Source organism: Dipodomys ordii, unplaced genomic scaffold (assembly GCF_000151885.1).
Source record: "Dipodomys ordii isolate 6190 unplaced genomic scaffold, Dord_2.0 Scaffold23, whole genome shotgun sequence".
Lineage (NCBI taxonomy): Eukaryota > Metazoa > Chordata > Mammalia > Rodentia > Heteromyidae > Dipodomys > Dipodomys ordii.
This window is the reverse complement of record NW_012267239.1, coordinates 9222203-9229638: the sequence shown is the minus strand read 5'-3', so window position 1 is coordinate 9229638 and position 7436 is coordinate 9222203. Positions and strand designations below refer to the sequence as shown.

Sequence of the window (7436 nt, the reverse complement as noted above, 5' to 3'; positions counted from 1 at the left end):
TCTCTCCTGCCTGGGCTGGCTTTGAACCGCGATCCTCAGATCTCAGCCTCCTGAGTAGCTAGGATTACAGGCGTGAGCCACCAGCGCCCGGCTATGAAGGTTGTTTTACACTGATAAAGAGATCAATTATTTCACCAAAAGGACATAATAATCTTAAATGTTTATGCGTTTAGTAACACGTTTTAAAATATATGGTTAAAAATGAAAATGTATGGGGAAGGTGGCTCAGTGGTAAAGTGCTTGCCTTGCATGCGTAAGGCCTGGGTACAATTTCTCAGCACATAAGAAGAAAAAGCCAGAAGGGGTGCTCTGGCTCAAGTGATAGAGTGCTTGCCTTGAGCTGAAGAGCTGAGGGATAGTGCCCAGGCCCAGAATTCAAGCCCCATGACTGGAAAAAAAAAAAAGCCGGGCACTGGTGGCTCACGCCTGTAATCCTAGCTACTCATGAGGCTGACATCTGAGGATTGTAGTTCAAAGCTAGCCTGGGCAGGAAGTCTGTGAGACTCTTATCTCCAATAAACCACCAGAAAACCGGAAGTGAGGCTATGGCTCAAGTGATAGAGTGCTGGCTTTGAGCTGAAGAGCTGAGGGACAGTACCCAGGCCCAGAGTTCAAGCCCCACAATGACAACCACCACCACCAACAACAACAACAAAAAAGAAAATGTAAGGAGAAATGTACAAATCCATAATATACAAACACAAAAATCTATAACATACAAAATATACAAATACACAGAGGTTTCAATATACTACTCTCAACCATTGACAGGAATCAGTAAGGACATAGATCTTAACATTATCAACCAATTACAACAGAACTCTGTCAACAGCAACAGAATACACATTCATTTCAAGTGCACACAGAACATTCATGTTGTATTCTGAGCCATGAAACAAGACCTAGTATGTTAAAAGGACATAAGGCATAGTGAGTACATATTTAAAATAATGGATTTAAATAGATACCTATAATTGATACCTGAACAATTCCAAATATAATGAAATTAAACAACACATTTAAAAATAATCAATGGGTCAAGAACAAATCAAAAGAGGAATTAGAATGCAGTTTTATCTGAATGACAATGTAAGTACAATGTGTCAGACTTTGTGTGAGGATGTTGAAGCTGACTTAACAAGGAAATCTAAAGCACTAGATTGTAGATTTGGAAAGGAATAAAGGTCTGAAGTAAGTGTCCGCAAATTGCACAATTAAAACAACAACAACAAAAACCAAGAGAAAAAAAGCAAGTTAAGACTGAAGTGAAGAGAAAATAATAAAGATTAAAACGGGGGGGGGGGAAGATGGGAAGGGATGGGAAGGGGAAACAAAGGAGGAGGCTACAATGCTTGATAAGAAATGTACTCATTATCTTGCCTATGTAATTGTAACCCCTGTGTACAGTATTTTCACAATAAAAAAATAAAAATTAAAAAAAATAAAATATAATCATACCAAAAAAAGATTAAAGCCAAAAATCAATGAAAGAAAAGCCAGAGAAAACTGAAGAAGAAAATAAATGAAAGCAAAGTCAATTTGTTGAGAAGAATAATCATACTTGTACTTTTTTTTTTTACCAGATTGACTATATGAGAGTCATACAAACATATAAAAAAATCATAAAATTTAAAATTGGAAGTCAGGAATGAGAGAAGAGACATCAGTACAGACTGTTCAGAGACCAGAAGATCAGGGGCTATGAGGAACAATATTATACAAGCAAGTTCATTAACTTATGAGAGACAAATACTTCAAAAGACACAAAGCACTGTAGCTTGCTCCACAAAAAGATAATCTACATAAGCTTGTATCTATTAAAGTAATTGAATTTGTAACTTGAAGTATTCCTGCAGAGAAAAAACCAGGCTCAGATGGCTTTCTAACTCGAGTCTAGGGAATATCTCCAATTCTATACAATTCTTGTAGAAAATTGAAATGGATGATTGTTCCAATTTATATGACTATGTCTCAGCCTATGAGGCTTGTCTACCTCCTGATATCAGAACCAAAAGCCAAAGGCATACAAGGCAAAATGCACAAAATTGAAAACATCTGCTTTTTTAAGGCACTTAGGAGAATAAAAAGAGAGGCAACTTGGAGGGGGGCTGATGGCAGGGGTAGCACTAATCAAGGTACATTGTACTCATAAATGACATGGAGTTGAAACCCATTTGTACAAATACTTAAAATAATAAAACAAAATTAAAAAGCCAGGCAAGTTATTGGGGAAAAATCTTTACCAAACCTATCTCAAAACAGACTATATCCAGAAAATATAGAAAATTAGCAAAACTCAGAAATAATAACCTAATTTGAAAAAGATTATAAACATCACTATTCATTAGGGAAACAATGGTGAGGTGAGGAGTTGCTATACACTTATTAGAATGGCTAGCATTAAAAAAAAAATCCAGGTGTCAGGGCTCAGGCCTGTAATACTAGCTACTCAGGGGCCAAGATCTGAGGATAGCGGTTCAAAGCCAGCCTAGGCAGGAAAGTCCCATAAACTACTCAAAAAACCAGAGTAAGCTGGGCGCCAGTGGCTCACGTCTGTAATCCTAGCTACTCAGGAGGCTGAGATCTGAGGATCGCAGTTCAAAGACAGTCCGGGCAGGAAAGTCCAGAAAGACTCTTATCTCCAATAAACCACTAGAAAACTGGAAGTGGCACTGTGGCTCAAGCGGTAGAACGCTCACCTTAAGCTGAAGAGTGCAGGGACAGTGCCCAAGCCCAGAGTTCAAGCACCACGACCGACCAAAAAAAAAAAAAAAAAGCCAGAGTAGTGTTGTGGCTCAAGGGGCAGAGTGCTCACCTTGAGCAAAAGCAGCTCAGGGACAGCGCCCAGGCCCAGAGTTCAAGCACCCAAAACCTAACCAAAACAGATTTGGCCTACATTAACTGGATCTCTCATACATTGCAGGCAGGAATGTAGTCAGTCACTTGAGCAAAACACTTAAAAAGTTACACACTTGTAGGTATTCCACTTGGATTTACCCAGGAAACCCTTCACACCCATGTTCACAGTCTATTTTTTTTTTAATAGCCAGAACTGGAAGCAGTCCAGATGTCCATCAACAAATGGGTGAGCAAGCACGCGATGGAAGGCAGCAGCCGTCAAGGGACTGACTGGTGCATGCTACAACATGGTCAGCTGCAAACCGGCCATGCCTAGTCAGGGAGTCAGGTAAAAAGCCAGTACATTCTTCATGATGTCAGTGATACGAAATTCTAAGATACACCAACAAAGAGGCAGAGCTTCAGTGGCTGGCTAGGACAAGGCGGCTGTGAGAGGGTAAAGAGGGATTAAAGAGGGGTGTGAGGAAGTTTTGGAGAATGAAAGGTTTATTATCTTCACCAAAATCAGCTTTAATCTCTCTCTCTCTCTCTCTCTATCTGATAGAAGTATGCATTTATTAAAGTGAAAGGCAACTAAAGTGAGAAAATCCTTGCAAAATACATACCAGTTAAATTTTTCTTAATATTAGAGATGTACACATATCTACATACACATACATGTTCCCTCCAACTCAAGAGCTATAAATAAGAAATTCAAAAGAGAAATAGCTCTCCTTAATGTATCAAATACATGTAACTACACTAATAATCAAAGAAGCACAAACTTACAAGGCATTTGATTTTGCATGCCAATTTGGCAAGATCATAGTGCAAATCTATTTTTTTGGCAAGTACAGAAGGAAGCAGTCATTTTCATCTGTTGCTGAGAGGGATGGAGCACCATGTGCCCTGACCTAGTGATGCCCCTGGGAGGGGGTGGGGGCTCCCCCAGTGGGAAGGGCTCATGTTTGCTTATCCTGCTTTAGCAGAAGAGGTTGGTGGAAGCAGGCTGAGCACAGAAAATGGTGATAGTGAACAAGGAAAGTGTGGCTTCTTCAGCCTACAAGCTTGGATTTCTTTCTTTTTTAATGATTTTTTCTTGTTATTATACAGGTGATGTACAGAGAGGGGTTACAGCTACGTAAGTCAGGTAAAGAGTACATTTTTTCTTGGACAATGTTACCCACACTTGAAGTTCTCTGCAGTTTGAGTACTGTGATTTCAGATAACTCATTTTCTTGTTTTTGCTTATCTGTATTTGGAAAATTTGTCTTGAAACTTCTATTCCTTGTGTAACTAGAGAAGTGACATGAAACTGATCTGGTATGGACCCTAGATGTCCCTTAAAACCCAGGCTACAGGCTTAGTACCCAAGGTGGGGCTATGGGGAAATAGTGGAATGTAAGAGTCCTTGTGGGAGGTCTGTAGGTCATTGGGGTACCCTACAAGGGCATTTAAGTACCCTGCTCATTTGTCATTCCCTCCATTGCTTCATGGTCATGAGGTGGGAAGCTCTGCTCCACGAGGCACTCCAGCCATGGGTCCAATCCATCATGGAACAAAACCTGCAATCACTGTGAGCCAAAGTAGTAAACCTTTTCTCTGTGTAAGTTTATTATCTCAGGTATTTCATTATGGTCTCAGAAGGCTGACTAACAAAGAAAACATTTAGATTTCAAAATCTAACAATAAAGTATTAAAACCAAAAAGGCTACATATATATTCCTGGAAAACAATTTGATAATTGGAACCAATAAACTTTAAGTAAAGCTACGTGCCAGTGGCTCACACTTGTAATCCTACCTCATCAGGAGTCTGAGATCTGAGGATCACAATGCGAAGCCAACCTGGGCAGTTATATCAGCAGTTAACCACCATAAAATCAGAAGTAGCACTGTGATTCAAAGTGATAGCATGAAAAAAAAAATGGTAGCATGCTAGCCTTGAGTGAAAAGGCTCAGAGACAGTGCCCAGGCCCTGAGTTCAAGTCACACGAGCAACAACAAAAAAAGAAGAAACTTTCAGTAAGCTATTTCTTTTAAGTTATTTCTTCTCTATGTGGTCAGGAGTAAGAATAATGAAAATCTATTAGGAAATAATTTGAAGCTGTTCATAAAATATTCTATCCTACTTTTATCTATATTCTTACTTACTCTTTTATTTTTCTTGCAAATAAAATTAATTCAGAAAATCCAGAATATATAATTAGGTCCTATGTTTAGATAAACCTAAGTCACAAACCTCTTCACCATACCTTTTTGAGTGTGGCACAAAATATACCATCTGGCTCAGATGCATTGTAGCAGCAGTATCTTATTCTTCCTTTGTAACTTCTGTCTTTTGTATTTTATGTGTACCTATGGAGGGAAAAGAGAGAAATACAGCATTAAAGAGACAAAATCAAAGCTTAGTGGTGCACTGTTATAGTCCTAATTATTAAGAAGGGTGGGAATGGGGTGTAGGAAATCATTTGCGCTCAGGAGTTTGAGGCCAGCCCAGGCAATGTCTTAAAAACACAAGTCACACGATCATCCTCCTGAAGTTCAGTTCAGATGATGCCCTATCTCTGCTTCAAGGTCTCCCCCCTTCCTATAGAACACAGAACAGTTACCTCATAGACATTCAGAGGTGGCTCCAAACCAGTGGTACAATGAGTCTGTTCGTTGTTCATATACCTTTCACAAGTCATATCAAACTTCATCTTTTCTTGTATGGTTCCTCTGTCTACAGTGTCCAAATTCCAACCACCCTCCTAGTCCACCTAAACATCACTTCATTTATGAAACCTCTCACTTTGTCCCTTTGCTTCAGTTTTAAATACACAATTATCAGTACTCTTCAGAGTAGGTTACATATGTAAGTCTATATTTTGATGGACCCTTGGATCTCTCCCTAAGTTACTTTATAAACTGCTTTATTGAAATATAATTCACACACGTATAATCATTTAAACTGAACAGCTCAGTTTTTTAGTATATTTACAGATATGTACCATTATCAGTTATATTTAAAGTATATTCATCATGACCACAAAGAAACCCTTTAGCCATTACCCTCCTACCCATCCCCCAGTCCTAAGCACACATGAATCTGCTTTCTATCTCTGTAGATTGGCCTGTTCTGGATATTTCATGAGAACAGAATTATCCAGATCTGTGGTTTTGTGATCAACTTCTTTCACTTAGTGTAATGATTTCCAAGTTCATCTATGCACCTGCATCATGTAAAGTATAATTGTTTTACTACTGGTCACTGCTAAGTAACATTTAACTATATAAATATTCCATATTTAATTCATCCAACCATCCACCAGTTGGTGGACCTATGAACTCTTTCTTGTTTTTGGCTATTGTAGACCATGCTGCCATAATCATTGATGCACAAGTTTTTGTGGGGGCGAATGTTAGCATTCCTCTTGAGTATGTACCAGTGTGTAGAATTGTTTGACTCTATGTTTATTTATTCATTTTTGTGTCAGTACTGGGATTTTAACTCAGGGCCTGGGTGCCGTTCCTTAGCATTTTTGCTCAAGGCTAGCACTCTACACTTGAGCCACTTCTCCACTTCTGGCTTTTTAAAGTACTTATTGGGAGATAAGAGTTTCATGGACTTTTCTGCCCCAGCTGGCTTTGAATTGCAATCCTCAGACAGATCTCAGCCTCCTGAGTATCTAGGATTATAGAAGTAAGTCACTGGCACCTAGAGCTTGTCTCTATAGTATTTTTATATAGTATACAATCCATAAAACCCTGGGGAAATCTTTTCTTCTTTTCAATTCTACTTTTTTTTTTTCTGTCGTCTGTGGGTCTTGAACTCTGGGCCTGGCCGCTGTCCCTCAGCTCTTCAGCTCAAGGCGAGCGCTCTACCACTTGAGCCACAGCGCCTCTTCCTCAATTCTACTTTTGAAATTGAAAATTCAAATTTATCCGTCTCCTAAAACATGAACAGAGATATTTTTTCCTTTCAACAGGATAACAGAATTAACTGAAATAATATTCACAAAATAATTTTCTTTCCTCTCCGGTAACCCCAAGTATTACATTTATAGTGAAGACTTAGAACTGTGCCAAGAATGTAGTCTTTCAAGTCTTGGGCCCTTGAGCCAACTCAACAACCCAGCTAGCTGAAGAGTAGATTTCATCAGACATGCAATTAAAATAGTGTTCTTCACTCTTTTATTCTCAGAAATGGAAACCCTCCAACAATAGTAATCAAATAAATTCCTTTTCATAGACTTATTTTCATAGACTTAATTTCTCGTAATTCTCCTCTTCCCAGAAGAAGCTTCAAGATGTTTTACCTAAGTGCTTAGTTGCCTTTTGGTGTTTTTTGTTTTTTGCGTTCTTGTGCTAAACCTGGGGTTTGAACTCAGGGTCTAGGCATTGTTCTTGAGTGTTTTTGCTCAAGGCTAGCACTCTACCACTTGCACTATAGCTCTACTTCCGGCTTTTGGGTTGTTAATTGGAGGTAAGAGTCTTAGGGGCTTTCTTGCCCAGACTGACTTTGTAACTCAATCCTCAGCTCTCACTCACATGTGGAAGCCAGGAAAGTTGGTCTCACAGAAGCAGAGAATGGTAGCTAGCAAAGGCTGGGAGAAA

The 7436-nt window shown here is 39.1% G+C and overlaps 1 protein-coding gene across 2 annotated transcripts in view; it reads right to left on the bottom strand.

Moving 5' to 3' along the window:
• Positions 1-7436, bottom strand: part of Taok3 (TAO kinase 3) — a 131356-nt gene that overhangs the window by 79857 nt on the left and 44063 nt on the right. For both annotated transcript variants that reach the window (XM_013014430.1, XM_013014431.1), the window contains one exon: positions 5093-5195. The gene's annotated coding sequence lies outside the window, so the exon portion shown is untranslated. The remainder of the gene's footprint in view (positions 1-5092; positions 5196-7436) is intronic.